We start from the raw sequence: 15,718 nt of genomic DNA on the forward strand, positions 1-15,718 counted from the left end.
CATTTATGGAGGTAAAGGATATGAAGAAGCTCAATAAGGGCCAGCAATGTGCTCTTGCAGCTCAGAAAATCAACTGTGTGATGGGCTGCATCAAAAGGAGCGTGTCCAGCAGGTTGAGGGAGGGGGTTGCTCCCCCATGTGCTATGGGAGAGCCCATCTGGATTACTGCATTCAGCTCTGGGGCTGCCAACATAAGAAGGATGCGGACTTGTTGGAGTGAGTCCAGAGAAGGCCATGAAGATGCTCAGAGGGCTGGAGCACCTCTCCTGTGAAGAGAGGCTGAGAGAGTTGGGCTTGTTCAGCCTGGAGAAGATCTCTGGGGAGAACTTACAGCTGCTTCCGCTACCTAAAGGGGAGCTACAAGAAATACGGAGAAGGACTTTTTGCAACAGCATGTAGTGAGAGATCAAGGGGTAATGGATTTAAATTGAAATAGCATAGACTTAGATTAGATATTAGGAAGTTCGTTACTGTGAGGATGTGAGACACTGACACAGGCTGTCCAGAGATGCTGTGGCTGCCCCATCTGTGGAAGTATTCAAAGCCAGGTTGGACACGGCCTTGATCAACCTGGTCTAATGAAAGTTGCTTCTGCCCATGACAGGGGGGTTGGAACGTGATGATCTTTAAGGTCCCTTCCAACCGAAACTAATCTATGATTTTATGATTCTATGGTTTGTATTATTGTCGTGGTTTAAGGCCAGGCCGTAAATCAGAACCACGAAGTCCACTTCCCCCCCCCACCTTTCTTCCCTCCGCTCCTGGAGGGACGGGGAGGAGAATCAAAAGAATGCAGCTCCCACGGGTTGAGATAAGAACAGTTTAATAACTAAGGTATAACACAAATCACTACTGCTACCACTAATAGTAATAATGATAAAGGAAATAACAAGCAAGAGAATACAACCGCTCACCAACTGGTACCTCATCCCCACCCTGCCATGATCCAGCCCTTCCGGGAACTCTCAGTTCTACATCCTGGGCATGACGTGCTGTGGTATGGAATACCTCTTTGGCTAGTTTGGGTCAGGTGTCCTGTCCCTGCTTCTTCCCAGCTTCTCCTTCTCCCTGGCAGAGCATGAGACTCACAAAGTCCTTGGTCAGTCTAAACATCGCTGTTATCAGCTCCATTCCCAGGCCGAAAGTCAAAAACACAGTGCTGCAAAAGCTACTAAGAAGGAGAAAAACTGACTGCTACTGCTGAACCCAGGACAATTATATAGAAAAGGGTACAAGTCAGTTCTTTTGCCAGTATTTAAATTCATTGCTCTGTGTGAGAATTTACACAATCTTCTCTCTTAAGGACCTCCATGCCTACAGCAAGTCTTCATATTTTAGCTTTCCAGTGAACTGTTCCTTTTGCACCCAGATGATCGGCTCTTTGTCAGCTTCTGCATGTTGTGACTTCTAGGCACTGACTTATGCAGAAGTGACAAATGGTAGGATCAACAGTGTGAGTACTTGGAGTCAGCCCCAGGCACTGGGTCATATCACAGTGCCTCACTGACTTGATGGTGGTGGTATTCTTTTCCTGTTACTTTCACCATCAAAGGCAGAGTGAAAAGAAAATGTAGTAGCTTTATCTGCATTAAGAGATAATCACAGTAAATTATTTTTGTGTCCCTTAGGACCTACCTTCACATTTATCCTTTTCTTCTGATATTGTCTAAGAAATTCATTATCATTTAACTTGCATAACATTGCTTTCTCTAGGAATTAGATACATCTATCATGGAAAGGCCATTATAACTAAGAAAATGAAACGGCTTTAAACATTTAGGGGAAGTTTACCTAGTACCTTCATAGCTGCATTGAAGTGATTTGTCTTTATTTTCTAAACCTCTGACATCTTTAGAAAGCCAACAGCCATCTGCGATAGCAAAGGCAAGAGCAGAACAAGATGAACCTATACCATTCATGAAACACTTCAGGATTTCTGCACACTCAGCTGCAGTACGGCTGACATCTGTTTCATCAGAAAGATAAGGGTTGAGAAATCAAGGAAGGAAAGGTAGGAGGAAAACTGGGGAATTAAAGCAAACTGACCCAAGCAAATGGCAGATTTCAGCAGCATCATTAATGGCTGAAATATTAGTAAAGTCGTTATCTGTTACTTCAGTTGCAGAAGGAAAGCTGTTCATCTGTTCATAGTGTTCTGATTTCGTCCTTAAAGTTAGAATTGATCTGAGCATCAGATGGAGATTGCTAGGTGAAGTGCAGGCTGAATAAATACTAGATCTGGCTTCTCTTACTGTCCTTTTAGAGCGATCCAGCAACGCAGCACATACAGTGTAAGTACTTAAGTAAAAAACAAGTGACGTAACATGGAAAGTGATGTCGTTAAAGAAAGCAGCAGATGTCACAGCTTTGAAAGATACCTGCCGGAGAGCTTCCTGTCACTCTCTAGCTGTAAAAGTGTAATATTAAAAAGTAGTATAATCCAATCCCAGTGGATATAAACCAGCATTCTGCATAGTGGATATAAAACAGCATTCTTCACGCTGAAGTGCTTCTCTGTTACAGTAATACCCCTCTCCTCCATGTAAGGTAGACAAATGCACACATCACACATGTCTGAAACTGGTACCCAATCACAGGATCACAGCTGGACACCTGGTGACAACAGTTTATTTGAAATGCTTATCAGAATAAATAAAACATAGTGGTCCTGTTCATGAAGATGGTCCTGACCATCTTCATCCAAAAGAGGGTTTTATATATTTGTCTCCTAAATGAAAGATTGAAACAGAGGAACCAAAACTAATTGACATGCTATGGCTATGGGATGCTGTGTTGGACTTGACTTGTAGTTCAGATGCAATATTTGTTTGCAGTAAAGAAACAAAAAGCATAATCATGCTCACCTCGCTTATGAAAATAGCTTACCTGAGATCATAGACCCTTTCTTTGAGAATGTAAAGCAGGAATAAGTGGAGTCTGGAAAATGGCTCAGAGCCACAGCTTTAACCCAGAGCACACAAAGCATGTACAGAAGAATGATGCATGGGAAAGTGACCTACAGCAGCTTTGGGCTCTGCCAGCCAGGACTGGTTTGGCCAATACCTTGACATAGAACAATTGAAGTGCTGCTCCACCTCCGTGTGCCAGTTTCCAGCAGTCTCCAGGGGCCAGGGTGACAGCTAGGGATGGCTGATTGTAAGGGGACACATAGAGATAAATATACCAGCACGATGTAATTCAAGAGTTCCCCTGCTCGAAGCTAAGTTTTCCAGGTTCCACTGTGCTTAAGGCTATTTCCCATGGGTGATTTCATGCAAAAGGCTTTACTGGAGCACAGAATGTGCCCACAATAAGCACATTGTTAAATGAGCAAAAGTATTTACTCACTGCCTGTGACCAATCTAAATATGAAATATCTTCCACTGTATTTAATAGCTTGTGGAAGAAAACAATACACCATATGGAAGGGGCAGCAATGTTTTTTGACATATTGCACATTGCATGCCGGACAGTGCAAGAAAGGAATGTCACTCAGTGCTTTTGATTGAGGACGCCATAGCCAAAAAAGCCAAATTGTCATATGCCTTCCACTTCACTGAGATGCCATGCTACGGAAAACATTGTAGGCATGAATGGAAACCCCCATTGAAGGCCAGATCTGTATTGGAAGATCTGCCAAGGGAAAATGAGAAGCGTATTGGGTCAATTACGTTGTTTTTGTGCATGATGTGTTCCTCACCTACATTTACTTTATTTGATGAAACACAGAATGTAGCACATCTAGACAAACATTAGGCAGACTTTTAATGCATCTTCCCTTCTCAGAAGGCGCATAACTGCAGTCTGCACTTCAGACTCTAGGACCTTGCTTGCAAAATCTCATTTCTACTGTTGTGGCTCAGAACCTACATTACTGTTTGCAGAACTTAATGTTTAGTTCATAAGATACAACAAACATGGAAACAGTAAGTCAGACTTCAGATTTAGCAAAAGGAACTAAATGATGAACAAGTTTTCCTTGTGGCAATCTATTGTAGTGAGCATAGACATAAGAGACTATCAGTAAAAAACCTAACAACAACGACAACAACAAACTGCAAAAACAAACAAACAAAACCAAAACCCCCCAAAAGTAAATTTATTAGATGTCACATACAGATCTGGTACAAAAAAAAATATACTGCCTGTTTAAGACATGACTTCCAGATCTGAAAAACTAAACTGATGAACTCTGCAAGAAGATAACTCTTCTCTTTTTGACATAGGGATTTGCTTGTGTGGCACTCACACTGAAATCCAAATCTGAGCTAAGCTGTCTACTTTTATACACACTGGCACAGCCTGACTTCAAATAATCCAAGTATGAGAATTTGACCTATCCTGTTTGCATTTATAAGGTCTGGACGTGTCTGTTTGGAAATTCCAGCAGATTGGCAACTCTTCTATATCAAGACAGAGTTTTATGTATGACCTTCATCTTGCATGATACTCTGGCAGTAACATCTACCTACAAACAGCCCTAACCAGACCACAAGAATGCTAAAATGAAGCTGGAGGACTTCGTAAAAGTTTTACAGAATACATTTTGGATATATGTCACATAGTTAATGATGCAGCAAATCAGAAATACTTAATGCATTTTTTCTGGTGAGACATGGCCTCCTAAAAGAGAGTTATGTAAGAAAATCATTGGATTTTCAGCCCTTGAAATATGCCCTCTGCAGGCAGCAGAATTTTCAGCTCGTAATCATCTTCCAGAAATCCCTTGAGATCGCTGCCTCCTAAAGCCCTGAGAAACTCACTGCTTATGAATCCATACCATTTGCGCACTTTGAAAGGTCAGAGCATAGCATCCCATTTCTATCAACATCTGTGCTTCTCTTCACTTTAATGGGGTCAAGATTTCACTCTTGAGACAACAAAACAACTTGCAAAGCATCTGTAGGTCATAAAAAGAGAACTTGATGTGTAGAAGTATAAACATTTATATGTATATAGGAAGCGTAAGGAGTATGTAATTAAAAAGTAGTCAGTATAAGGAAACCCATGCTTGTCAAATACACAAATCTCAGTAACACATATTGAAGGGCAGGTAATACCATAAGAGAGGGAAAGAAATACATAATAGAAAACTTTCATTAACCTAAAACCAATATTAGCTGGAAATGTTAACGTTCTTCTCAGAACAGCATAAGAAATTAAGAATATATCAAAGGCATTTATTATTTTTTTTAACAAACCCCACAGAAACAGACTAAAAGAATGATATGCAGTGATCCTAAGATGTCATCTTTAAAAACCTCTCTGAGAATACAGTGATAAAGCAGTACCTCATTTTGCAGTTGGTAGTATGTTACAGTCTTATGGACAAAATCCTCAGATTCCATCCTCTGCATTTTAAGTCTCATTTCTGTGACTTTATACTGATGCATCTCTGTGGGCTCCTCTGAAATATACAGCTTTCTCTAGCATGACCATTATAAGCTTGGGCTGTGGATTCTGCAACGTCTGCTCTTCAAAGTTGCCAGTACAACTAACTGAAATGCTGGTGGTCTGACAGTTCAGCAGACTCAGTTCAGTGATCTGTTCAACACAAAAGATTTTACTAGTTTTTCCCTCCATTCCTACCTTCCTGTGTCCTTCTGTTCTCCAGTTTCTTCCTTGAAATTTCTTTAACTTTCTCTGTGGTGTTACTCTTCATTCTCTACAAGTGTGTTGGCTGCCCAATGCATCTCATTATGTGTCTTGAAAAATCCCCTAATCTTTTCTCTCCTGAATGAACGCCAAAACTTCGCGATTGGTTTTGATGATCATTGCTAGACTTATTTTATATGATACAACTAAACTGCCATTAAAAACTCATAGCTGTTTTAGTGACCTTACTCACATACTACATACAGTAGTGCTGAGGTACAGAAATACATTTGAAGTATGGAGCCAAAGTACTGAGACCCTTTCAGAACTAAGTTCTTGACTCTTGACCTTAAGGATGCTTCAGTACTACCTATAAATGCAGTAAAAAGTATCAATGCAATACTTACTTACCTTTTGGATATTTAAATTGAGGGGTTTTATTAGTAAACTTTTTATGTCATTGTGGAACTGTTCTTCCTAGACAAGGACAGAATATTTTCTGGCACAAACACTCTGCATCTTCCTAACTTCTCTGCAAAGAAGACTAGTAAGGGTCTTGATGTGATAAGCTAGAGGTAAAAGGTAATCGCACTTCATGCTTGCAGTGAAGACAATGACTACCTTTATATTGTGCTGCACTTCAGGTTTTTTTGGAAATAGTGCAGCATCGTACTAAGGAGTGACACTGAGAGGTGGCCTCTGGTATTTGCTGCTTCAGCCGCTTCGGTAGTGGTCACTGCTTACAATCAACACATAACTAGCTCAGTAATAGTGAACACTGAAACTGTTTTTGTTATCCCAGCCTGGGGCCCCTAACCCAGAGCATGCAAGCACTGTCTGCTGCTAGCCGCATGCCATGTGTGATCTGGAACTACAGACTTTGTCCCACTTGACAGCAGTGATTGTGCATCCACCCCAGATAGTCACAGGCACAGATCCTAATCCCTGTCATTGTAGGAGAACAGTTTTGAGTGTGGAAAGCAGTTGAGAATACAAATAATTCTCTTTGGTTCTTCATGTTTGCTTGGAGCTGGGTTGTTGTCTTTCCTTCAGTCCTAGTAATCTCAAGAAACTCTCCTTTCTATATAGTCAAGCAATCATTCTAGACTTAGAAATGCTTTTGGTTTGCTCAGAGTTAAGAATGATGAAACCTTTGTGTTCAGGATGAACACTGAGGTGCATTCTCTGAGGACATGAATGATGCACCAGTTCACTACTGCACAACCTAGATACAAAATGTTAACTGACCTAATTCCTTAGTAGATCTTATTGGTTAGTTTTAAGAAATATGTTGGGCTGGAATAGAGAAATGAGGAATAAATATGTGATAACAAACAATCACAGATCAGGAAATACCTATTAGAAGTTTCAAGACAGCCAATAGTAGCAGTTTATGTAACCAAGCCGTATCTGTCAATTTCTCAAACAATCCACATGGACACAGCAAAGATTTCCCAGCTATTCAGAAAGCAAATTCCTCCAGAACAGCGCAACTGTAGTGAAGGTGATATGACAAGAAATTAGTCCTACCTCTAACACCTCTGAAGTCCTGTGAGTGTCACTCCTAACCAGTGCTCACATTACTATAATTGCATAGTACAGCACCCTACTCCCTATCTCACAAGACTGTATTAAAGATTAATAAGGTGATTACTGCAAATGCTATTATTAATCAAAACAGCCACACAAATGCTAAATGTTAGCGCCTACTTGTTACAGGAACACCTTCACTGAAGAGGGGAAATATGATCTGTTCTGGGTGCCTGCACTGCACAGCAGCACCAATCTATTTCATTATTTTCTTGTAGAGTTATTATCTGCAAATAGCATGCTGGGTGGGAAGAACAGCTGATTGAACACCTGCAGCAACCCAGAATTTATGTTAGTATTTCTCGGTTTTCTTCCCTAAACATTGATGTTTGTAAGACTAGTTTCACTATTCAGCCTTTTTATGTGTAATTCTGGCTGGGGGTTCCAGATTAAAGTACGTACTTTTTGCAAAGATTCTCTACATAAATTATAGCCAAGTATTTTAAGGCATGAGACATGGAAAGTATTTTCATAACCTTGCATCACTGTACCTTTTTTGACAGAGGCAATAAACGTAGTGTTTCAATTATAGGTCTTACACACACTATTGGGCAACAGGCCAACAATTCTCATCTGTGTATTCCAGGACCTGTAGCATGTGTTTAGCTATAAATTCAGGGATGCTGCAGGTTATGGTCTTCTGTCAGGAAGATTAAGCCCTTTCTCAAAACAGTTTAATCTAATTAATCACATTGCAATTAAACTCCAGAGTCTAAAATTAATAAAATGTAAAAAAAGAAGGTATTTATGATGGGAGATCAAGAAGGGAGCATATGCTACTGCACCCATTTGTCTTACAGATATCATAGAATCATAGAATAGTTAGGGTTGGAAAGGGCCTGAAGATCATCAAGTTCCAACCCCCCTGCCATAGGCAGGGACACCCCACACTAAACCATGCCACCCAAGGCCTCATCCAACCTGGCCTTGAACACTGCCAAGGATGGAGCATTCACAACCTCCCTGGGCAACCCATTCCAGTGCCTCACCACCCTCTCAGTAAAGAATTTCTTCCTTAGATCCAATCTAAACTTCCCCTGTTTAAGTTTGAACCCGTTACCCCTTGTCCTGTCACTACAGTCCCTGATGAAGAGTCCATCCCCAGCATCCCTATAGCCCGCTTTCAGATACTGGAAGGCTGCTATGAAGTCTCCACGCAGCCTTCTCTTCTCCAGGCTGAAAAGCCCCAACTTTCTCAGCCTATCTTCATACGGGAGGTGGTCCAGTCCCCTGATCATCCTCATGGCCCTCCTCTGGACTTGTTCCAACAGTTCCGTGTCCTTTTTACGTTGAGGACACCAGAACTGCACACAATACTCCAAGTGAGGTCTCATGAGAGCAGAGTAGAGGGGCAGGATCACCTCCTTGGACCTGCTGGTCACGCTTCTTTTGATGCAGCCCAGGATACAGTTGGCTTTCTGGGCTGCAAGCGCACACTGAAGCCGGCTCATGTTCATTTTCTTGTCGAAAAACACCCCCAAGCCTTTTTCCGCAGGGCTGCTCTGAATCTCTTCTCTGCCCAACCTATAGCTGTGCCTGGGATTGCTCCGACCCAGGTGTAGGACCTTGCACTTGGCGTGGTTAAACTTCATAAGGTTGGCATCAGCCCACCTCACAAGCAGTCAAAGTCCCTCTGGATGGCATCCCTTCCCTCCGGTGTATCAACCAAACCACATAGCTTGGTGTCATCGGCAAACTTGCTGAGGGTGCACTCAATCCCACTGTCCATGTCACCAACAAAGATGTTGAACAAGACCGGTCCCAACACCCGTTCCTGAGGGACACCACTCGTTACTGGTCTCCAGCCGGACATCGAGCCATTTGCATGTCTTATTACTATGGAAAAAGAAAGGTAGAGATTATGTGAGAGGAACATTACAGACATGCAACTTACGCCTTTTACCTCTCTCACCTGGAACAGTATTAATTTGGACAAAACAAGAGTAAAGTACAGAACATCTTGGATTCCTCAGGAGGCTTGAAGTGATGACATATCTGCTTCTAGCTTTTATTAGTTTATATTTTTTTAACAATTTTATCTACTCTATTATTTTAATAGACTACACTATAAAGGAGCCAATCTATCTTTAAATGTGGATATGTCCTAATTTTCTGCTAATAAATTTTCATGCACAGAGAACACACATACTTCTGTAACCAAAATATGTTTGCAAATTTATACAAGTAATACTAGATTCTGGGTAATGAAAAATATCTAATTGCAAATAAACATTAATGGCACCAGAAGTAGCATCCTAAGTCAAATTCTCTGAATTCATGTCAGATGTCAGTTGCTAAACAGAAAATTAAACACAAAAACAAGGTAAGAAAAAAGGTATTTTGTGTTAAACCAATTTTTAAATCCACTTCTATCACTGACATAATTTTCATCATTTGGTTTATTTTGAATTTTTTAAAATAAATTTAATTTGAAAATATATTGTTACTTAACAAAATGAAAGTGTCAAAACAAAAAGTTTTGTTTTCTAGTATTTCTTTAATATCTTTGAACAATCCCTATGACCAGGCTCATCTTAGCACCATGATGAGAAACTGCATAACCTGTCTGCCTAAAGCAATTTGTTCAGCTCTTCTCTCAGATGTATTACTACAAAACACAGCGAACTTTATGAGACTCCAAATAGACTTATCATTCTAGGTGCAGCAAATGAATGAGGATCTGTAAACTCAAATACCTACTATCAAAGGCAAGATTTCAGTGATGAAGCTCTTATTTTTTTACCCAAATCATCCTGTCACCTACAGATAACTAACTCCCCTTCTTAATTAAAACGTCTAGTGATATGTTTTCATATGCCTTCACCTGTGATGATCTCGAAAGGAAAGGCAAGTAAGGGTTTTCATCTATCAGCCAAACTGTGCTTACTTCAGCAACTTAATGCTTTTTAACAGAGATTTTTCCCTCTTAAAGATCAGCCAAAAAGAAGAATTTCTGATCCAGTGCTTATATCAGCGGAAAGGCAACAGTACAGCTGGTACAACTGCAAGCTGCTGCAACTGCGAGCAATCCTTGCACACGCTTTCATGGAGTGCTACTAATGGTTTCTTAAAAAATTGATGTCTCTCCATTCACAGTCAGCATTGTAGCTCCAGTGCCTCAGTGATGGCAAATCACGCTCCATGCAGGGAAAACCTCCTTATGGGTTACATAAGATGTATTTATCATCTGTCATCCAAACAGATCATAACTGTTAGCATTGACTCAGATAAAGACTAAGATTTGGTGTTACCAGACAATTACTTAGATCCTCAGTAAGTCATTTGCTTCTATGACCTATTAGGTCATAAAGCTTTTATTTATTTATTAAAATGAAGAAAACAGAAGCTCAGTGGGGCACTGAGACACTGTCACAGTGACAGATTAGTGCTGTGGAGGACGAGATGTCTGCAAAATAGTCTCAGATCCTTCCCTGCCCCCAAAATTAGAGAAAAGGACTGCTGCTGACCAGCTAAGCCATCTAGCACACAAGCCTGTCCTAACAGAGAATTTAAGCACGTGCAGAATTCTAAGTTTATAACCAATTCTTTTGATTTCAGTTGGAGTGATCATGCTTTAAAGATGCTTGCACACTTTATAGACACAGTTCATGAGTAACATGTTTTTGTCACAGATATTGGAGTTTAATTTTAAAAAAACAGTGGTCTGTTTTTAAAGTCACATAAATATTCAGTTTTGAAAAAACTATGAATTTGTTTCAAAAAATAATGTAACTTGATTCTTGTTATGGAATTAGCTTACCAGATGTTCTTTGGTTGTGTTGGGGTGGACTTGGGCGAATCCAGCCTGCGCTTTCCTGTTTAGTCAGTGCTTGCCTCAGCAAAGCACTTTGTGTTCTCCTGCATTTCGAGCAGATGGTGCAAACTGCCTGCCCTTTGTAAGACAGCATTAACTGAATCCAGAAAAGCCTTTGCAATGCTAGTAGTCCTGCTTCTCTGGTTCTTCCCTCTGTACCCACATGTTGACAACAAAGGCCCAGCCACATTTGCTGGTCTTCTGTGAGAGGAAGGATATCCATGCCCCTTTATTCTCCATCAGGGGTTGAACTATGGCATATTTGTGTACTTTGAAAATTGTCTGAGGACAGAGAATAATATTCATGCAGAGCAGACACAGTCGCCCTTCATCAGGTTATTTTGTTAATACCACAAATAGAATCATAGAATAGTTAGGGTTGGAAAGGACCTTAAGATCATCTAGTTCCATTCCCCCTGCCGTGGGCAGGTATACCTCACACTAAACCATGCCACCCAAGGCCTCATCCAACCTGGCCTTGAACACCGCCAAGGATGGAGCACTCACAGCCTCCCTGGGCAACCCATTCCAGTGCCTCACCACACAAACAGTAAAGAATTTCTTCCTTATATCCAATCTTAGCCCACCTCACAAGCGTGTCAAAGTCCCTCTGGATGGCATCCCTTCCCTCCAGTGTATCAATCGAACCACACAGCTTGGTGTCATCGGCAAACTTGCTGAGGGCACACTCAATCCCACTGTCCATGTCACCGACAAAGATGTTGAACAAGACCGGTCCCAACACCCATCCCTGAGGGACACCACTCGTTACCGGTCTCCAGCCGGACATTGAGCCATCGACCACAACTCTTTGCGTGCGGCCATGCAGCCAGTTCTTTATCCACCGAGTGGTCCACCCATCAAATTGATGTCTCTCCAGTTTAGAGACAAGGATGTCGTGTGAGACAGTGTTGAACGCTTTGCACAAGTCCAGGTAGATGACGTCAACTGCTCTGCCCCTGTCCATCAGTTTCGTAGCCCCATCATAGAAGGCCACCAAATTGGTCAGTCAGGATTTCCCCTTAGTGAAGCCATGCTGGCTGTCACCAACCACCTCCTTGTTTTTCATGTGCCTTAGCATGCCTTCCAGGATAATCTGCTCAAAGATTTTGCCAGGCACAGAGGTGAGACTGACTGGTCTGTAATTCCCCGGGTCATCCATCTTCCCCTTCTTGAAAATGGGGGTTATATTTCCCTTTTTCCAGTCATCAAGAACTTCACCTGACTGCCATGAGTTTTCAAATATGATGGCCAGTGGCTTAGCAACTTCATTTGCCAGCTCCTTCAGGACCCTGTAAAGAGTAAATAAACCAGCAATGAAACCATTTCTGAGAAAAGTAAGCATGCTTTTACAAGACAAGGGATTCTGTTGTCTTCAGCAATCCATCTGCTTTCTTCAGAATTTACAGCACAGTTTAGAGATTAAAGAAGCATCACTTGTAAATAAAATTAACATAAATTGGTGGCAGTTAATTGTGATGTGCTTATTATATTCCAATATAATAAGTAAACAGTCCTTCAACAATCACAGCATCATTAAAGGAAAAGCATCTGTTTCAGAGAGGTTACAAAGTCCTGGGATAATGGCAGACAATATTGTCTTTAAAAGATTTGTTTCTCTGACTACACTTACTACATAATACTTGATCTCACTGTGCTTTTGCACTCTGGAATGGAAAAAATCCAACAGTTTAGTTAGGCTTTTAGGAAGCATTAGCTGATTATAGCTTTTTTAATCCCCTTCATTTAGAACTAGTCTCCAGTTTGTAATAGCTGAGATCATCCCCATCTTGCAACATCCCACACGGTCATTTGCTGGATATCCTGTTTTTCCTACAAATATCCATCTCTGAACTCTCAGTTCTATTAGTTTATCTTAACTAATAGATTCTGGACTATTTGCTGATTTACCTTATTCGCATGATTGATTGAACTAAAGATAAAAAATCAACCATTATCTCTATGTCTTAATCCAAATGTCATGAAGTATAAAAAACATTGCACAACAATGTTCAAAATTCCCGAGCTGATGCCCACATCTCTGACTCATTCTTCTTATCTTTAACTCTGGACATATTCTCTATGCAACACATTCTTTGAATCCTATATCTGATCATAGAAAATAAACAGAAAAGAAACCAGCTTTGCTGAAACTCAGTATAATTCTTTCTAGTGTTCCAATGTTTTTCATAGTGACAGAGAAATGTTTTAATATTCCAGATGAAACTTCACTCACAGAAGCCTAAAACCACTCAGATTGGAAGGGACCTCAGGCAGCCATCTAGTCCAACCTCCTGCACAAATAACAACCCTAAGATATCTCATGTCTCAGAAAATATACTAAAATGACATATTTGACCTGCTTGAAAAATTTATTCTTAAAATGGTTACTAAAATTTTATTCACTTACTGATACAAATTTTGGAAAGAAATAGAAGAGCTAGTGGTCTCAGTAGTCTCTGGATGAAATATATACTTCCAGAATGGATAGTCATGTAAAAAGAAATGTGTAGGCTTAATGTAAAAGAACCACCCAGGTACACCATATGCTGATGTTCAATAAGAGAATAGTGAAACAATAAGCAAAAATAATATATCTAAAGTCCAAAGTCTCTCATTAGATGAGGTTAACCTTCATAAAAGGACAGCAGGTTTTAGCACAAAGGCAACAACAGCATCACATGGACAAATAAAAAAACATCCAGAGCACTACTTCTGCAAGAAAAATAGCAAACAGAAATTCCATGGTGGTTGTATTTGGCAGAGAGCAAGACAAAGATGAGTAAAAGAAGGACCAACCTTCACTTAACATTAGTATCTCCAGCAAAGTACAGCATGGTTATTATAAAGGACAGAAATATTTTACTGCTAACATCAAGCAGCACTAAGATAGCCTTGTTCTATATATCTGAATTAGAGGTACTCAAGGTGTGTAAGTTAGCAGTCTTATCTCACCAGGTTCTCCTACACATATATTTCCTTTTTGTCTTCCCACATCTTCAGTTCCAGTCCAGATTCATGTTATTCTGCACCTCTTAGATTTTTCCTGCATTCCCTAATACTTTTGCAGGTCCTCCATTTTCTGTTGGCATCTTACAGCCTCCCCGGAGACTCTTCAAAAGTTCATGCTCAGTTTCTGAAACACAGAACCCAAAATATCTTTATTTAGAACTGTTTTCTTGTCACTTCAGAAAGCTGTCGAAGAGTGCTGTTATTGAGATCATCTGAGTGGTTTTAATCTTCCACTAAAGAAACACAAGGGTATAATCATTTCAAATGAAAGCAGTCATTTCTTAAGACACTGCTACTGCGAAGTGTGAAATTGGGGGAAACTGCAAAGAAACACACAGAATGTGAATTCTTCACAAAAGGAATAATTCTGATTTTTTTTTTACTATCTATCCTCTCAGGTATGGATGTTTTTCAGAGTTGCAGTGAAGCAGCTGGGAGCCTTATGGTTACCCACACCCCTGCTCTGTCAGCATGCAATAGGATAGGCAATGACCAGGGAGATGGTAAGGGATAGGGAGATTTTTTTCAGGGTTTCTTTTTAACTTCTCTGAAGAGGTAAGAGCATGAATGCGTGGCATTGCCATCATGCACTTGTCTCCCTTCAGTAGCCCTCTCGCTTTCTGTTTGTTGTCATGCTGAGATCAACCCACTGGCTCTTGTTCTCCATCTCAGTCTGTCTCATTGTTTCAGGTTTTCAGGGCCATCTCTGCACAGAACAGGGCTGGAAAACTTCTCTTTGTTTTTAATCTGAGAGGAGACCTGCAGTTTGCTCCATTGACCTAGGACTCACACAACTCTCTTTGATCCTTTGCCAACACACCAGAGTTAAGTTTTTTGTTGCTTCTCTGAGAGGAGTAGGATAGCTAGGGAGTATGAAGTATGATTTCATGGTGACAGGTAGCATGGAACATGCAGTTAATCTAAACTGCAGGGCAAGCAGGTCCTACTTTGGACATTTCCAGGCACATCAGGCTTTTATCAGAAATTTGGGAAAGGTGAAGATCATTTAAGAATAGAAAAAATATCATGGTTTATCTATGAAAAACAAATAATTCTTCTGAGTCCTGTTTAGCATCACTGGGCTCAGTTACATCCCAGTGGAAAGTCCAGGAATGATGGAATGTGTGCAATCAAAAATCTTTCTCAGTTTCTGTGCAATTTGCATTAAATCTTCAGCATTCATTGCATTCCTGTACTTCTGGTTTACACGCTGGGATTGTTCGGTTGGGATGCCTGCTAGTTTCACTTGTGTAAGAACTCTACACAGGGCGAAGGTGGGTTTTTAAAGTGCAAAATATGGAACTGGCATGGCTGTAGGTGGCAGAGATGGTCTAATGGCTCTGGGGTACTCATGAAATCTGTGGCATTCCTGAAACTATTCCTGTTTATTAACAAATATGATTCTTAGATTGCAATTATTAGTTGCAGCAGGTTTCAAACATAGAAGAGCTAACACATTTTTACCCACTTTTTCTGAAGAAAGCACGAATTTTAATACTTTGTCACTGAAAAACAGAAAACAACCAAACTTCTCTGAAGTTCTTCTGCTCCTGTTTTTCATTGCTGTTTTTCACTAGTCTTTCAGGAGACTAGAAACAAATATTCTCAGCAGCCCAAAGCAGATTACAATCAAACACAAATTTTCTGTACCATTTTGACAAAAATCCTAATAACAGAAATTGCTTTTGGACAACAACCATACCCTAT

The 15,718-nt window shown here is 40.5% G+C and overlaps 1 protein-coding gene across 11 annotated transcripts in view; it reads right to left on the reverse strand.

The window, feature by feature from the left end:
* Positions 1 to 4,082: 4,082 nt before the first annotated feature.
* The window catches only part of LOC308218240 (carbonic anhydrase 13-like), a 55,457-nt gene continuing 43,821 nt past the window's right edge, over positions 4,083 to 15,718 (reverse strand). For 10 of the 11 annotated variants that reach the window (XR_013956330.1, XR_013956331.1, XR_013956332.1 and 7 more), the window contains 3 exons: positions 13,955 to 14,135; positions 11,587 to 12,291; positions 4,083 to 9,021 (listed from right to left, as the gene is read on the reverse strand). The gene's annotated coding sequence lies outside the window, so the exon portion shown is untranslated. Of the gene's footprint in view, positions 9,022 to 10,945; positions 12,292 to 13,954; positions 14,136 to 15,718 lie in introns of all 11 variants that reach the window. The other variant, XR_013956339.1, reaches the window with a different exon arrangement.

The sequence above is a fragment of the Psittacula echo genome, assembly GCF_963264785.1.
Source record: "Psittacula echo genome assembly, contig: SUPER_2_unloc_1, whole genome shotgun sequence".
In the NCBI taxonomy this organism is placed as follows: Eukaryota; Metazoa; Chordata; class Aves; order Psittaciformes; family Psittacidae; genus Psittacula; species Psittacula echo.